The following is a 19,010-nucleotide window of genomic DNA, read 5'->3' on the forward strand; positions in this document are numbered from 1 at the left end:
GGTGGTTGGGGACCACTGTCTTACAGTACATTAAACATATGGTGGTGGTCGGACGGACCGTAGGAGCAAACTGGCAGCCTCGCTTCCGTCAGTATACCTCAGGGCAGCTGTGGCTACAAATGTAGCTTACCACCACCAGGTGTGAATGAATGATGGGTTCCCATTTCTCTGTGAGCGCTTTGAGTATCTAATAATAAAAAAGCATGATATAAAATGTAATCTATTATTATTATTATTATTATTATATGTTTCTTATTGCAAGTTTGTCTTAAAGGCCTACTGAAATGAGATGTTCTTATTTAAACCGGGATAGCAGGTCCATTCTATATGTCTATATGTCCGGTCCGATCCGATGGCCATGGATGACGTACTGGCTGTCCAGAGTCGGGACCCAGGATGGACCGCCTGCCTGTGTATCGGCTTGGGACATCCCTGCGCTGCTGTTCCGCCTCCGCTTGGGATGGTTTCCTGCTAGCTCCGCTGTGATCGGGACTCTCGCTGCTGTGTTGGATCCGCTTTGGACTGGACTCTCGCGGCTGTGTTGGATCCATTATGGATTGAACTTTCACAGGATCATGTTAAACCCGCTCGACATCCATTGCTTTCGTCCTCTCCAAGGTTCTCATAGTCATCATTGCCACCGACGTCCCACTGGGTGTGAGTTTTCCTTGCCCTTATGTGGGCCTACCGAGGAAGTCTTAGTGGTTTGTGTTGTGGTTTGTGCAGCCCTTTGAGACACTAGTGATTTAGGGCTATATAAGTAAACATTGATTGATTGATTGATTGATTGATGTCATACTTGTTCATTTCGCGATATTGCCATATTTTTGCTGAAAGGGTTTAGTAGAGAACATCGATGATAAAGTTCACAACTTTTGGTCGCTAATAAAAAAGCCTTGCCTCTACCGGAAGTAGAAGCCGATGTGCGCGTGACATCACAGGTTGTAGGGCTCCTCACATCCGCACATTGTTTACAATCATCGAAACCAGCAGTGAGAGCGATTCTGACCGAGAAAGCGACAATTTCCCCATTAATTGGAGCGAGGATGAAAGATTTGTGGATGAGGATAGTGAAACTGAAGGACTAGAAGAAAACAAAAAAAAGACAGAGCAGTGGGAGCGATTCAGATGTTATTAGACACATTTATTAGGACAATTCTGGAAAATCCCGTATCGGCTTGTTGTGTTACTAGTGTTTTAGTGAGATTATATAGTACCTGAAAATCGGAAGGGTGTGGTGACCACCAGTGTCTCTGAGGGAAGCCATGGAGGAGCTAAGAAAGTCGCAGCTGCCTCTTTGACAGCTGCAGGAAGAACGACACAAGCTCCGCTCATGTTAAGAGCCGACTTATTACCACAATTTTCTCACTGAAACTTGCCGGTTGACATGTGGTAGAGAAACATGTTCGCTTGACCGCTCTGTTCCATATTAAAGCTTCACAACAAACAAAGAAACACCGGCTGTGTTTGTGTTGCTACGGCCGGCCGAAATACACCGCTTTCCACCAACAGAATTCTTATTTGTAGTCTCCATTATTAATTGAACAAATTGCAAAAGATTCAGCAACACAGATGTCCAGAATACTGTGTAATTATGCGATTAAATCGGACGACTTTTAGCCGTGAGTGGTGCTGGGATAAAATGTCCGCTACAACCATTAACGTCACAAGCACGCGTCAACATAAGAGTCATCATTCCGCGACGTTTTCAAAAGGACACTTGGCGGGAAATTTAAAATTGCAATTTAGTAAACTAAAAAGGCCGTCTTGGCATGTGTTGCAATGTTAATATTTCATCATTGATTTTAAACTATCAGACTGCGTGGTGGGTAGTAGTGGGTTTCAGTAGGCCTTTAAATAAAATAGTGAACATACAAAACAACTTGTCTTTTAGTAGTATGTAAGCAAACAAAGGCTCCTAATTTGTCTGCTGATATACATATTGTGTGATTTTCCATTCTATTAATTTGTCAAAATTAATAAGGACAAGTGGTAGAAAATTCATTCTTAATCTACTTGTTCATTTACTGTTAAAGGGGAACATTATCACCAAACCTATGTAAGCGTCAATATATACCTTGATGTTGCAGAAAAAAGACCATGTATTTTTTTAACCGATTTCCGAACTCTAAATGGGTGAATTTTGGCAAATTAAACGCCTTTCTGTTTATCGGTCTTTTAGCGATGACGTCAGAATGTGACGTCACCGAGGTAATACACCCGCCATCTTCATTTTCACATTACAAACACCGGGTCTCAGCTCTGTTATTTTCCGTTTTTTCAACTATTTTTTGGAACCTTGGGAGACATCATGCCTCGTTGGTGCGTTGTCGGAGGGTGTAACAACACTAACAGGGAGGGATTCAAGTTGCACCACTGGCAAGAAATCTGCCGCCAGACCCCCATTGAATGTACCAAAGTGTCTGCCGGCGATGCTAAGGCAGACATGGCACAGAGATGTATGGATAACCTGAAGATGCATTTGCAATGATTAAGTTAACGAAATCACAAAGGTGACTTATGTGCGATTCAGACATATTTGGTCGCAGCATGACTGCCAGCTAATCGATGCTAACATGCTACGTTAGTCGATGCTAACATGTTATTTACGCTAGCTGTATATACATTTGAAACTAGATACCCACATTTAATGCGAAACAAACACTTACCAATCGACGGATTTAAGTTGCTCCAGTGTCTCAAGATGCGAACGTCCTGATCGTTTGGTCCGCACATTTTACCGGCGATGCTAATAAGGCAGCCATGCTATGGGCCACTTCATTAGGTACACCCATGCTATGGCTGAATAGCGTCAATAGCTATTCGCTCAATAGCTTCAATTTCTTCTTCAATTTCGTTTTCGCTATCTGCCTCCATACTCCGACCATCTGTTTCAATACATGCGTAATCTGTTGGATCGCTTAAGCCGCTGAAATCCGAGTCTGAATCCGAGCTAATGTCGCTATATCTTGCAGTGGTAACCACCATGTTGTTTGTATTGTACAGGGAAATGGACAGGTGGATATAGCGATGGTGAAAATCAGGCACTTTGAAGCAGTTTTTCGGGATATTCCGGGAGGTGTAAAATTTTGAAAAAAACTTTGAAAAATAAAACAAGCCACTGGGAACTGATTTTTATTGTTTTTAACCCTTTTGAAATTGTGATAATGTTCCCCTTTAATGTCTGCTTACTTTCTCTTTTAACATGTTTTATCTACACTTCTGTTAAAATGTAATAATCACTTATTTTTCTGTTGTTTGGATGCTTTACATTAGTTTTGGATGATACCACTAATTTTGGTATCAATACAATACAAAGTCGTTACAGAATGAGACATTGGTCATATTCAAAGTCCTCTTGTGTCCAGGGACATATTACCTTATATTATAAACATAATATACATAAAAAAACAAAACCAAAGATGCTGTGATGCTAAAAAATATTGACATAATCGTAGTAGTATCGACTAGAATAGAATAGAATAGAAAGTAATTTATTGATCCCTAGGGGAAATTCCGCACCACAGTTTGCTCACAACAGACAATAAACACTTGGGTATTTTTTTACATGCAAATAACATAAATACAGTCTATTATACAGCATTATTCACACGTGAATAATATAAATATATCATACATTTGCAGTACATGTACAGTCAAATGGAACATATGCATTATACAGTCTGTATAATGCACAGTGACTAGATACGTGCCTGTACTTCAATCAATGATCATCCATCCATCCATCCATTTTCTACCGCTTATTCCCTTTCGGGGTCGCTGGCGCCTATCTCAGCTACAATCGGGCGGAAGGCAGGGTACACCCTGGACAAGTCGCCACCTCATCGCAGGGCCAACACAGATAGACAGACAACATTCACACACTAGGGCCAATTTAGTGTTGCCAATCAACCTATCCCCAGGTGCATGTCTTTGGAAGTGGGAGGAAGCCGGAGTACCCGGAGGGAACCCACGCATTCACGGGGAGAACATGCAAACTCCACACAGAAAGATCCCGAGCCTGGATTTGAACCCAGGACTGCAGGAACTTCGTATTGTGAGGCAGACGCACTAACCCCTCTGCCACCGTGAAGCCCCCAATCAATCAATGATCAATCAATGTTTATTTATATAGCCCCAAATCACAAATGTCTCAAAGGACTGCACAAATCATTACGACTACAACATCCTCGGAAGAACCCACAAAAGGGCAAGGAAAACTCACACCCATTCTTGGTATCATTACAGTGGATGTTAGATGTAAATCCACCAATGGCGTTTGTTTACATTTTGACGCCGGTGAGCTACGGTGTGTAGTGAAGCATGTTTAGCCATTCCTCGTCCTGCAGGGTTGATACTTGTAAGAAACTTACTTTATTTGTCGCCATGGATCCGAGGATTAGTGATTTAGAAGAAGCTAACGGTGTCGGACTGGTACTTTTTACAGGCGGTATAGTACAGAATATGATTCATTAGTATTGCAGCGCTACACTAACACCAGTATACCGTACAACCCTAATGAACACATTTCTAAACACATTTATTGGTTGTAAGCAGTAGGAGGCGAAGAGATGGATTGAAGGAACTTTATTGTCATTGCACTTAAATTTAGAGACCTCCTTCCACATTTTCAGTACAAACGGGTTGTACGGTATACCGGTACTAATAAATTACCACGGTACTAATAAATTAAAAACGGTACTAGACTGCGCATTGTCATGACATTCAATCAATCAATCAATGTTTACTTATATAGCCCTAAATCACTAGTGTCTCAAAGGGCTGCACAAACCACTACGACATCCTTGGTAGGCCCACATAAGGGCAAGGAAAACTCACACCCAGTGGGACGTCGGTGACAATGATGACTATGAGAACCTTGAAGAGTAGGAAAGCAATGGATGTCGAGCGGGTCTAACATGATACTGTGAAAGTTCAATCCATAATGGATCCAACACAGTCGCAAGAGTCCAGTCCAAAGCGGATCCAACACAGCAGCGAGAGTCCCGTTCACAGCGGAGCCATCAGGAAACCATCCCAAGCGGAGGCGGATCAGCAGCGCAGAGATGTCCCCAGCCGATACACAGGCAAGCAGTACATGGCCACCGGATCGGACCGGACCCCCTCCACAAGGGAGAGTGGGACATAGGAGAAAAAGAAAAGAAACGGCGGATCAACTGGTCGAAAAAGGGAGTCTATTTAAAGGCTAGAGTATACAAATGAGTTTTAAGGTGAGACTTGAATGCTTCTACTGAGGTGGCATCTCGAACTTTTACCGGGAGGGCATTCCAGAGTACTGGAGCTCGAAATGAAAACGCTCTATAGCACACAGACTTATTTTGGGCTTTGGGAATCAGTAATAATAAGCTGGAGTCCTTTGAACGCAGATTTCTTGCCGGGACATATGGTACAATACAATCGGCAAGATAGGACGGACCTAGACCGTGTAGTATTTTATACATTACATTGCTGGTTTTACGAGTAGAGGAGAATGTTCAGCAACGCACACGGCTGAAAAACTCACAATAAAGATGAAGCTATAACACTGAAATATCTTAGAGGTGCTTTAAAACATGGTGGGTGCCACAAATTGTGAGTTTAAATATTTGATTTCTTAATTTTTTTCACGTGTAATATGTTTTTTCTAATTTTAATTTTTATAGTACCACATAAGATATGTTTCAATTGCTGATGCAGGTTTATTGATTTTTAAGTGTGCCAGAAAATAACCTTGTTTTGTGTACTGTTGAGGTGTTTCAACACCCAGTAGTGCGTAAATGTGTTCCTGCAATGGTCATGTGGTGACATCAATCATTGTATTTTAAGAGGTAATCATTGAAATCGGACATCACTAAAGGCCGAGGTGGGAAACTCACAGCCCGCCACTGGTGCATGAATAGCAGTAGACTCTGTCTACATTAGGCCGGATATCTCATTAAACTACTAATTAGTTAGCCTAAGCCCCGTTTCGGCCGCACTAAATCGTTATTTAAGGTTCCTCTCCTTGGATTTTTTTTTTTACAGGTGTAAGTGTGCCGTCTATTTCTTGAATCTACGACTCTTAGCTTTATATGAACTCATTGATCGTTTACAGAAAGTGAGGTCAGAAAGAAAGTGCCACAGCCAGCTTCATAATAAAGCGGTTTCGTAACTCGGAGCTAACCACTGGAAATTTGGAGTTGAGTCATCCAGACATGCCTTCCGTCTGTACAGACGCTTGTAGAAATCACAAATGAATACCTTAAGAGAAAGCAATTGCAGCTATCTGGGATACAACACTTCTCAGACGGCAAGAGAACTTTCCAATGTCCAGGTCAGCTGTCATTCTACTTAACGAAAAACTTTGTCGATTTGTCGAAGGAGAGTACACAAGAATGCGGGCTCGTGGATGTGTTAAAAATATGGTAGCGTGTGCTTTGTATTAGCTGGCCAATGAGGGAAGGCTACGGGAAACAGCGAATGCTTTTGGACTGGCAAAGCAGACTGTACCAGTTATTGTCCGTTATGTATGTCGCAGACTCAACGTCTAGGTCCAGAGTATATGAAGTCACCAAAAACGAATGGACAATGAAGGTGAAGGCAAAAAAGTGAGGAGTGTCCTGACCAGATATCTGGATTCCTAGATTAAATGATTAAAATGTTCTTTACCACTTTGTTTACTTTCACATATCCTCTAAAGATTTGATTAATTTATGATGGCTCAAGATCGTGAGGTCGACAGCCGGATCGCTGCAGTGTATTCAGTAATGCGGACGCTGTATCGATCCGTTGTGGTGAAGAAGGAGCTAAGACGGAAGGCAAAGCTCTCAATTTACCGGTCGATCTACGTTCCCATCTTCACCTATTGTCGTGAGCTTTGGGTTATGACCGAAAGGACAAGATCACGGGTACAAGCGGCCGAAATGAGTTTCCTTAGAGATAGGGTGAGAAGCTCTGTCATCCGGGAGGAGTTCAAACTAAAGCCGTTGCTCCTCCACATCGAGAGGAGTCAGATGAGGTGGTTCGGGCATCTGGTCAGAATGCCACCCGAACGCCTCCCTATGAGGTGTTTCTGGCATGTCCGACCGGTAAAAACCTCGGGGAAGACCCACGACACGTTGGGAAAACTACGTCTCCCGGCTAGCCTGGCCTGCTCTTCCACATCGAGAGGAGCCAGGTGAGGTGGTTTAGGCATCTGGTCAAGATACCACCCGAACGCCTCCCTAGGGAGGTGTTTTGGGCACGTCCGACCGGTAGGATCGAGAGGTCGACAGGCGGATCGGTGCGGCGTCTTCAGTAATGCGGACGCTGTATCAATCCGTTGTGGTGAAGAAGGAGCTGAGCCGGAAGGCAAAGCTCTCAATTTACCGGTCGATTTACGTTTCCATCCTCACCTATAGTCATGAGCTTTGGGTTATGACCTGAAGGACAAGATCACGGGTACAAGCGGCCAAAATTAGTTTCCTCCGCCGGGTGGCGGGGCTCTCTCTTAGAGATAGGGTGAGAAGCTCTGCCTTCCGGGAGGAGCTCAAACTAAAGCCGTTGTTCCTCCACACCGAGAGGAGCCAGATGAGGTGGTTCGGGCATCTGGTCAGGAAGCCACCCGAACGCCTCCCTAAGGAGGTGTTTAGGGCACGTCCGACCGGTAGGAAGCCACGGGGAAGACCTATGACACGTTGGGAAGACTATGTCTCCTGGCTGGCCTGGCCTCCTTCTCCACATTGAGAGGAGCCAGGTGAGGTGGTTTGGGCATCTGGTCAGAATGCCACCCGAACGTCTCCCTAGGGAGGTGTTTCTGGCATGTCCGACCGGTAAAAAAACCACGGGGAAGACCCACGACACGTTTGGAAGACTACGTCTCCCGGGTAGCCTGGCCTGCTCCTCCACATCGAGAGGAGCCAGTTGAGGTGGTTTGGGCATCTGGTCAAGATGCCACCCGAACGCCTCCCTGAGGAGGTGTTTAGGGCACGTCCAATCAGTAGGATCGAGAGGTCGACAGGCGGATCGCTGCGGCGTCTTCAGTAATGCGGACGCTGTATCGATCCGTTGTGGTGAAGAAGGAGCTGAGCCGGAAGGCAAAGCTCTCAATTTACCGGTCGATTTACGTTCCCATCCTCACCTATGGTCATGAGCTTTGGGTTATGACCGAAAGGACAAGATCACGGGTACAAGCGGCCGAAATGAGTTTCCTTAGAGATAGGGTGAGAAGCTCTGTCATCCGGGAGGATTTCAAACTAAAGCCGTTGCTCCTCCACATCGAGAGGAGTCAGATGAGGTGGTTCGGGCATCTGGTCAGAATGCCACCTGAACGCCTCCCTAGGGAGATGTTTCTGGCATGTCCGACCGGAAAAAACCACGGGGAAGACCCACGACACGTTGGGAAGACTACGTCTCCCGGCTAGCCTGGCCTGCTCCTCCACATCGAGAGGAGCCAGGTGAGGTGGTTTAGGCATCTGGTCAAGATACCACCCGAACGCCTCCCTAGGGAGGTGTTTTGGGCACGTCCGACCGGTAGGATCGAGAGGTCGACTGGCGGATCGGTGCGGCGTCTTCAGTAATGCGGACGCTGTATCGATCCGTTGTGGTGAAGAAGGAGCTGAGCCGGAAGGCAAAGCTCTCAATTTACCGGTCGATTTACGTTCCCATCCTCACCTATGGTCATGAGCTTTGGGTTATGACCTGAAGGACAAGATCACGGGTACAAGCGGCCAAAATTAGTTTCCTCCGCCGGGTGGCGGGGCTCTCTCTTAGAGATAGGGTGAGAAGCTCTGCCTTCCGGGAGGAGCTCAAACTAAAGCCGTTGTTCCTCCACACCGAGAGGAGCCAGATGAGGTGGTTCGGGCATCTGGTCAGGATGCCACCCGAACGCCTCCCTAAGGAGGTGTTTAGGGCACATCCGACCGGTAGGAAGCCACGGGGAAGACCTACAACACGTTGGGAAGACTATGTCTCCCGGGTGGCCTGGCCTGCTTCTCCACATTGAGAGGAGCCAGGTGAGGTGGTTTGGGCATCTGTTCAAGATGCCACCCGAACGCATCCCTAGGGAGGTGTTTTGGGCACGTCCGACCGGTAGGATCGAGAGGTCGACAGGCGGATCGGTGCGGCGTCTTCAGTATTGCGGGCGCTGTATCGATCTGTTGTGGTGAAGAAGGAGCTGATGGGGCTCTCCCTTAGAGATAGGGTGAGAAGCTCTGCCATCCGGGAGGAGCTCCAACTAAAGCCGTTGCTCCTCCACATTGAGAGGAGCCAGATGAGGTGGTTCGGTCGTCTGGCAAGGATGCCACCCGAATGCCTCCCTAGGGAGGTGTTTTTGGCACGTCCGGCCGGTAGGAAGCCACGGGGAAGACCCAGGACAAGTTGGGAAGACTATGTCCCGGCTGGCCTGGGATCGCCTCAGGATCCCCCGGGAGGAGCTGGACGAAATGGCTGGGGAGAGGGAAGTCTGGGCTTCTCTGCTTAAGCTGCTGCCCCCGCGAACCAACCTTGGATAAGCGGAAGAAGCAATTGATTGATGAATAGATGGTGGCTCAGATGTGATTCACTATAATAAGGCCCCACAGCACACTGGATTCCAGTTAATTGAAATACCACAACACAGGATATTATTCAGATAAGTTCAATTTAATTGAAGAACTTGCACACAAAGCAACACTGGAGGTGACTCTGACGTATCCATTTTTCACGCATGCGTACTAGGATGGGGGGGAGAGGGTTTGGTGGTCTTAAACCACCCATGTGGGTGTGTGGACAATGATAAGGTTAGGTGGGATTTACCCTGGATAACCTTAGAATGGGCTTTAGTCATGCACTATTCCCCATACGAACAGACAGAATATAAGGTTGCCCGTTGATAGTTTGAGGGGGTCCACTGGAGTTTAGGGGCGGGGGGGTGAAAGCTGGGTTCAGGAAGTTTTCACTCCTTTCTTCCTGGTGTGCCCCTGGCCTCTGCGACTCCAAGTCAGCGGCTGAAAGAAGCCAGACGCGGCCGAGATAATCACCACCTAATAAGAGGTTGTATTGAAAGCAGCCCGGCGCTTGTACACCGCATGGCGGTAAAAGGAATGCGCGCACACATGTGCCTTAAATAAAACAAGAACATTTGACTTAAATAGCGTGCCCGCACAGGTGTAATTACGCCGCATGAGGACACGCCACAAAGCCTCTCACACAACACAATTCGCGACATCCACTTCCTTTAATACCGAACTAAAATGTTTCGGATTAAAAGACGAAACGTGGTGACCATGATGGCGCGAGCGGTTAGTGTTCTTTGAGAGAAGAAACTTCTTAATCGAAGTGTATCAAAAGGAGTTTGTCACATTCCACAGACCCCTTTCAGGACCGTTCAAACAACCCAAAAGAATGTGTGAAGAGATGTTGAGCCTCCATGCGCCTCACTGTCTTTATGCCGCAAGCTGAAATCACCACAAGGTCGGGTTTAAGGAATGAAATATCATTGAAATAAAGCAAAGGTAATAATTTTGTATTAATTGTTGAATATAATCGGTGTCTTGCAAAACGTATCATTCATCTGTCTTTTCATTAGGCATCAAAAAGTAATTTTTTCTTTCCATCATTTGCATACTTAAAAGAAAGAAGTTGAGGAAGTTTAGCGAGTTGGCAGTGAATCAATCAAGAAGCAAAAAGATATTTCGATCCACTCCGTGATCTCAAAACCAAAGACACTAGATTGCCGAAAGTATTCGGCCACCTGCCTTTACTCAAATCTGAATTTGGAGTGCCATCCCAAGGAATTGTCCAAAATGTTTTGGTATCCTGGAGCATTTAAAGTTCCTTTCACTGGACAAAAAGGGGCCAAGCCCAATTCCTGAAAAACAACCCCACACCATAATTCCTCCTCCACCAATTTTCACACTTGGCACAATGGGTGTGGGGTTGAATGTGAATCGCGATGCTCACGTTGTGCGATTCAGAATCGATTTTCTCTTTTGTTTTTTAATCGATTTTTTTATCAATCTGGCTTAGACTTGCGTCGCATCTCATAAGCTTGACAACACACTGTGTCCAATATTTTCACAAAGATAAAATAAGTCAGATTTTTGGTTTGTTTAATAGTTAAAACAAATTTACATTATTGCAATCAGTTGATAAAACATTGTACTTTACAATTATAAAAGCTTTTTTACAAAAATCTACTACTCTGCTTGCATGTCAGCAGACTGGGGTAGATCCTGCTGAAATCCTATGTATTGAATGAATAGAGAATCCTTTTAAATCGGGAAAAAAAATTGATTTTGAATCGAATCGTGACCCCAAGAATCGATATTGAATCGAATCGTGGGACACCCAAAGATTCGCAGCCCTACTCGGTACCATGCAGTCCGAAATGTAGCGTTCTCCTAGCAACCTCCAAACCCAGACTAGGCCATCAGATTGCCAGATAGAAAAGCGTGACTCATCAGTCCTGAGAAGGCGTCTCCACTGCTGTAGAGTCCAGTGGCGATGTGCTTTACACCACTGCATCCCACGCTTTGCATTGGACTTGGTGATGTATGGCTTAGATTCAGCTGCACAGCCTTGGAAACCCATTTCATGAAGCTCTCTGCGTACTGTACGTGGGCTAATTGAAAAGTCACATGAAGTTTGGAGTTCTGTGGCAACTGACTGTGCAGAAAGTCTTTGCACTGTGCCAGTGGTTCTTAACCTTGGTTCGATCAAACCCTAAGGGTTCGGTGAGCCGGCATTAGGGGTTCGGCAAAGCCTCCGCCACGGAAGTAAAGACACATCGGACTTATCGTGTAAATAAAAAGTTCTCTCTATCAGCGTATTTTGGATACCCCCAAACAATATTCCCTATAATTTTCCATCTGATTTGCAGGTTGTTTGATTGATCGATTTGAAACTTTTACTAGCAGATTGCAAAGGAAAAGGAATACGTTATATGAAACAGTACAGTTTACACAGTACAGTACATGTTCCGTACAATTGACCACTAAATGGTGACACTCAAATAAGTTTTCCAACTTGTTTAAATTGAGGTCCACGTTAATTAATTCATGGTAATGTGTTTAAGGTGTGTAAATTGTTGTGAGTTCATGCACTGTGTTGGTTTTGTTCTTTGAACAAGGTGATGTTCATGCATGGTTCATTTTGTGCACCTGTAAAAAACATAACTTTTTCTTGAATATGAAAAAATAGGTATATATATATTTTTCACTAAAGAAGGGTTCAGTGAATGCGTATATGAAACTGGTGGGGTTTGGTACCTCCAACAAGGTTAAGAACCACTGCACTATGCACTTCAGCATCCGCTGACCCCTCTCTGTCAGTTTACGTGGTCTACCACTTAGTGGCTGAGTTGCTGTTGTTCCCAAACTTTTCACTTTTCTTATAATAAAGTTAACTTTGGAATATTTAGGAGTGAGGACATTTCACGACTGGATTTGTTGCGCAGGTAGCATCCTATGACAGTTCCATGCTGGAAATCACTGAGAGTGGCCCATTCTTTCACAAATGTTTGTAGAAACAGTCTCCATGACTAAGTGCTTGATTTTATACTCCGGGCCAAGTGATTAGGGCACCTGATTCTCAACATTTGGAAGAGTGGACAAATACTTTTGGCAATATAGTGTATATACAATCATTTCAATTGATGTGTTTGCTTTGTACCAGTAAGTGAGCTTTCTTATTGGAGGTTAAAATGTAGCAAGGCAATACAGTTTGAGATGCATGATATATTTTTGTTCAAACCAATACCGATAACTTCATACTTAGATCAATACTGGGAACATATTATTTTAATCTACATCTGTGCATACTGTAGGTAAGAAATACTCACACAAAGGTGAATTAGACCAACTGGACTTGTCGATTTGTTCTGACAGAAGCCAGCATTTCCACGACAAAATCACAGAAGGTTTGAGTACTCATGTGGTCGCTTGCAAACGTTTTGCACTTTTCAAAAAAGGCGAAGGTATGATGTGTTGAAGCGTGATGTTGTTTCCTCCTCGCGGACTGTAGCTGTCACCTTAAGTAGTAGAGTATGTGTCAAAAAAAATTTATAATTGAATAATTTGTGATTCTTACTTGTAACGGTTCATTTGACCATTTGATCTTTGTTATGACATCACGGATTTCATTGAAATTAAAAAAACAAAAACAATCTTCAACTCTTTACAAAATTACAAGCCATGAACATGAGGCTCCCCTGCTGGTCGTGGCCCTTAACAACCACATTGGTGGTACACGGGCTCATTTAGTGGTGTACCAAAGAAGTCTGTAAATATGTACTGCATTGTTGATTATGTTTGTGAATTGTGTATAATTTTACAGTGGCCAGATATATTAAACATACCGTAAATTCTGGACTCTACACCGAAATATTTTCTTACTACCTTGTGGATTTTTCTCCATTGACGGCCATGATAAAAATAATTTTCAAAAAAGAAAACAGGCAAATACGCTGAAAAGGTGTTTTATTGTTTATGCTATTGCGCTATCTTTTAGACGCGTTTGCACACCGCAGGTGCTGCATTTGGTACTGTCAAAAAAAGAGTGCCGTTCCAGTCTTCTAGCCGTCCATAGCGTTTCTACTCATATGGGTTCTTTATTCATGACTCCAAGCAACGTTTGTACGTTTTACAGTGTAACTAAAACAATTCATGCTTACTGAACCGTCCCGTGTGTGATGTCTGTAGGAGTCTTTTCATGCATATGCATACCCGCTGTCGTGATGTAATGACATTGGAATACTTGCCAATCCTACCGATTTTTCCGGGAGACTCCCAAATTTCAGTGGCCCTCCCGAAAATCTCCTGGGGCAACCATTCTCCCGAACTTCTCTCGATTTCCACCTGGACAACAATACTATATATGTCTCTGTCATCCATAGGTTTATCTATAACCCATAAAGTAGGCAGGCACGGAGCTATTTCTCAGCCTGTGTTTATTCCAGCCGGCACGTTAATACACTGACACACAACATCCGGATTCCCATCATGCATTGCTTCAAAACTACGGCAAGTAGTAATGTTCAAAAACATAACAGAAATGAAGCAGAAGAATGAAGAAGAGACATAGCAACGACGAGTAAGAAGAAGTACGCTTGCAAGTTCCAAAATGATTGAAAAAAAAAAATTTCAGTTCATCCAGGACAGCTCGAAGGGGAAGGGGTATGCTGCCTGCACATTTTATAAATCAGACTTTTATGTGTGTGTATATGTGTAAATAAATGAAGACTGAAATTCAAGTATTTCTTTATATATATATATATATATATATATATATATATATATGTAAATATATATATATATATATATATATATATATATATATATATGTAAATATATATATATATGCATACATCTAGCTATAATTTACTGAAAGTCAAGTATTTATTTTATTTATATATATATACACAGTATTTATATATATATATATACATAAATTATAGCTATATATATATGTCTTGATTGGATTATCCAGAGAATAGTGCTCGATACCGTGGTAGAGCGCAATATGTAGGTGTGGGAAAAATCACAAGACTGCTTCATCTCTACAGAACTGTTTCATGAGGGGTTCCCTCAATCATCAGGAGATTTTAATGGAAGCATTCACATGCAATGGTTTATATAGGGCACAGTGTGGGTGGGTACAGGCAGGCGTAGGGGCTCATGAGCCAATCACCACGCCCCTATATATATATATATATATATATATATATATATATATATATATATATATATATATATATATATATATATATTCAGTGAATTCTAGCTATATAAATATTGTAACGTCTGGTCGGCATTGTGGTGCCAAAGTTGTCCCTTCGAGGATGTGTCAAACGATAACACAGCAAAGGTAAGATATAACTGTTTATTTAAATAACAAAAGAGCTAGAGAACAAAAACACTGGAGCTAAGAAAAGGCAAACAAAAGGCGCTAGCATGAGAGCTAGGATATACAAATAGAAAACTAAAACTGGCACGTAGGCACACAAAAGGGAAAAACAAAACATTTAGCATGAGGGCTAAGCATGAGACAAAAATGCGTAGTAAGAGAGCTCGCGAGAATAATAACAAACTTGCGTGTAAGCAAAAACGCAAAACAGTTGTGTAAGAACAAACCACGAACCCAGACTGAACAAACAAAAGAAGGCTTCTATAGGCAGTAATCAAAATAGAAACAGGTGTGCGAAGAAATCGAGGGGCAGGTGAACTAATGAGCTACCATGGAAACAGACCAAATAGGAAATAAAGAGGTAGAACGAAGGAGTGATACAAAAACTGGAAGAACAATAATATGTGGCGATCCAAAAAGTGGATGTTAACAAATATACTATTTCCCCCTTAGCCCCGTCCCTGGCCCCGCCTACCTCAACTACTGAGGTAAGCCGGAAACAATTTTGGTATGTGGACAAACAGTTACAGAATTGTTTTGTGTAAATAACTCATTTCACAATCTACACATATGCGATGTATAGTCCGCTGCGGCTAATATATGGAAAAAATGTTTTTTACACCAAAAATGTACTTTCCGCAGCTAATATACTGATGCGCTTTATGTTTTGGAAAATACCGCACTTGTTAAATAAAACGTCTGCCTTGCTTTTTATTGAATACTAGGCTACTTAATTTTAACCTTGGTCATTGTGTCGGTACTTGGAGAGCCAAGTTGTTTTTTTAAGGTGGTACTGAGTGAAAAAAGTTGGGAGTCCTACCTTTTGGGTGTTTATGCGACAAACCCGCCCTGCCGGCATGTGTTTAGGTTAAGTCGGTGCACCAATTCATCTCCCTCATGTGTTCATCTGCAGCCAAACACATGCTGCAAAACTTGTTGCAAATGAAACTATAGACGCTCACAAAAAAAAGCATCCGCCAGCTTGTCCAAACACCTGCTAAATGGCTCCCAAACACTCAAAGCCTGCTCGCTCCCTCCACTATCAGCCCCGCCATCTATATTCTCCTGTGTTTTTCTTTTTAGTTTTTTTTTTTTCATCCGAGTGACTGTGAGGACCAGCAGCTGCAGCCTCTCACTGCTCGTGCTCAGCCGGTGGAAGGCAATAGGTTTAGCAGACGAGGCGGCGAGGCAGATTTATGGCAGCGGAGGTGACCTCTGGGGCCGTAACACGGTGATGGGTGAGTGGCTCTCAACGGTAAGCTACTGGCACTTGACAGAGTGCCCGAAGCAGAATGAATTTACTTCTCTTTTCCTCAATCATCAAGCAGCCACTGCCCTGACCCCCATCCTGACTGCTATAACAAGATCTCCCATCTCACCGGGGCCTGAAAAATTTACTGTCACATCTACTTTTCAATGAGCTCAAGTGAGCACTTCTTTCACCTTCAGCGGAGCAGGTACCTGTGTGGAGGAGGACTAAGTACATGAGAAGATGTCTGGACCCCCTCAGCATACTTCGGATCCAGCAACATCATCACCACATTGTTTTGAAACTGCATATATTGGCTTGTCCTGGTGCAAAAAATATGTTTTTATGTTTATTTATACACTTAACACCTGGCCAAAGTGGACTTTTATTCGTCCGAACCATAAGCCGCTACTTTTTTTCCCACGCTTTGAACCCTGCAGCTAATTTAGCAATCAAATGGCAGCTAATGTATGGCTTTTTCTTAGGTATAAACATTTAAAAAATATTTCTTACCGGTATATATCTGCGGCTTATAGTCCGGTGCGGCTAATATATGGAAACAAAAACATCTGAACTTTGCAGAAAATATTTGTATTTATGGTATGAATACGTTTCAAAATTAAACAAGTATTAAAATCGCTATAAATGAAATGTAATTATCAATAAAAATTGGTATCAATTTGGATATTAATGTCATACATGTTATCCCTTTTAGCCATGACAAAAAAATAAATAAACTAATGTATAAAAAACTGCCTGCGATGAGGTGGCGACTTGTCCAGGGTGTACCCCGCCTTCCGCCTGATTGTAGCTGAGATAGGCACCAGCGCCCCCCGTGACCCCGAAAGGGAATAAGCGGTAGAAAATGGATGGATGGATGGATGTTCATTTATACACTTAACAGCTGCCCAAAGTGGACTTTTATTTGGCGCATTGTCTGAACTATAAGCCGCTACTTTTTTCCCTACGCTTTGAACCCTGCAGCTAATTTATGACTTTTTCTTAGGTATAAACAGTTACAAAATATTTCTTACCGGTATATATTTGCGGCTTATAGTTCAGAGCGGCTAATATGTGGAAACAAAAACATCTGAATTACGCAGAAAATATTTGTATTTATGGTATGAATACGTTTCAAAATTAAACAAGTATTAAAATCGCTATAAATGAAATGTAATTATCAATAAAAATTGGTATCAATTTGGATATTAATGTCATACATTTTATCCCTTTTAGCCATGACAAAAAAATAAAATAAACTAATGTACAAAAAAACTGCACATAAAGGCTTGTCCTGTTCCAAAAATGCTGTTTATATGTTCATATATACACTTAACAGCTGCCCAAAGTGGACTTTTATTTGGCGTATTGTCCGGACTATAAACCGCTACTTTTTTCCCTACGCTTTGAACCCTGCAGCTAATTTAGTAAGCAAGTGGCAGCTAATTTATGACTTTTTCTTAGGTATAAACATTTAGAAAATATTTCTTACCGGTATATATCTGCGGCTTATAGTTCAGAGCGGCTAATATGTGGAAACAAAAACATCTGAATTATGCAGAAAATATTTGTTTTTATGGTATGAATAAGTTTCAAAATCAAACAAGTATTAAAATCACTATAAATGAAATGTAATTATGAATAAAAATTGGTATCAATTTGGATATTAATGTCATATATTTTGTCCCTTTCAGCCATGACAAAAAAATTAAAAAAAATAATGTAGAAAAAACTGCACATAAAGGCTTGTCCTGTTCCAAAAATGCTGTTTATATGTTCATATATACACTTAACGGCTGGCCAAAGTGGACTTATATTTGGCGCATTGTCCGGGCTACAAGCCGCTACTTTTTTTCCCTACGCTTTGAACCCTGCAGCTAATTTAGCAATCAAATGGCAGCTAATGTATGGCTTTTTCTTAGGTATAAACATTTAAAAAATATTTATTGCCGGTATATATCTGCGGCTTATAGTCCAGAGCGGCTAATATATGGAAACAAAAACATCTGAATTATGCAGAAAATATTTGTATTCATGGTATGAATACGTTTCAAAATCAAATAAGCTATAAATGAAATGTAATTATCAATAAAAATTGGTATCAATTTGGATATTAAAGTCATATATTTTGTTCCTTTCAGCCATGACAAAAAAATTAAAAAAACAAATGTATGAAAAACTGCACATAAAGGCTTGTCCTGTTCCAAAAATACTGTTTATATGTTCATATATACACTTAACTCCTGGCCAAAGTGGACTTTTTTTTGGCGCATTGTCCAGACTATAAGCCGCTACTTTTTTTTCCGACGCTTTGAACCCTGCAGCTAATTTAGCAAGCAAATGGCAGCTAATTTATGACTTTTTCTTAGGTATAAACATTTACAAAATATTTCTTACCGGTATATATCTGCGGCTTATAGTTCAGTGCGGCTAATGTATGGAAACAAATCTGTATTATGCAGAAGATATTCTTATACATGGTATGAATATGTTTCAAAATTAAACAAATATTACAATTGCTATGAAATAAATGTAATTATCAATAAAAATTGGTATCAGTTTGCATATTAATGTCATATATTTTGTCCCTTTCAGCCATGACAAAAAATAAAATAAAATAATGTATAAAAAACTGCACATAAAGGCTTGTCCTGTTCCAAACATGCTGTTTATATGTTCATATATACACTTAACGGCTGGCCAAAGTGGACTTTTATTTGGCACATTGTCCGGACTATAAGCTGCTACTTTTTTCCTACGCTTTGAACCCTGCAGCTAATTTAGCAAGCAAATGGCAGCTAATTTATTACTTTTTCTTAGGCATAAACATTTACAAAATATTTCTTACCGGTATATATCTGCGGCTTATAGTTCCGTGCGGCTAATATATAGAAACAAATCTGAATTATGCAGAACATAT

At 42.1% G+C, this 19,010-nt stretch overlaps 1 protein-coding gene across 1 annotated transcript in view; it reads right to left on the reverse strand.

The window, feature by feature from the left end:
• Positions 1-19,010, reverse strand: part of LOC133540590 (adhesion G-protein coupled receptor D2) — a 313,842-nt gene that overhangs the window by 69,361 nt on the left and 225,471 nt on the right. The window lies entirely within an intron of this gene.

This window comes from Nerophis ophidion, linkage group LG22, assembly GCF_033978795.1.
Source record: "Nerophis ophidion isolate RoL-2023_Sa linkage group LG22, RoL_Noph_v1.0, whole genome shotgun sequence".
In the NCBI taxonomy this organism is placed as follows: Eukaryota; Metazoa; Chordata; class Actinopteri; order Syngnathiformes; family Syngnathidae; genus Nerophis; species Nerophis ophidion.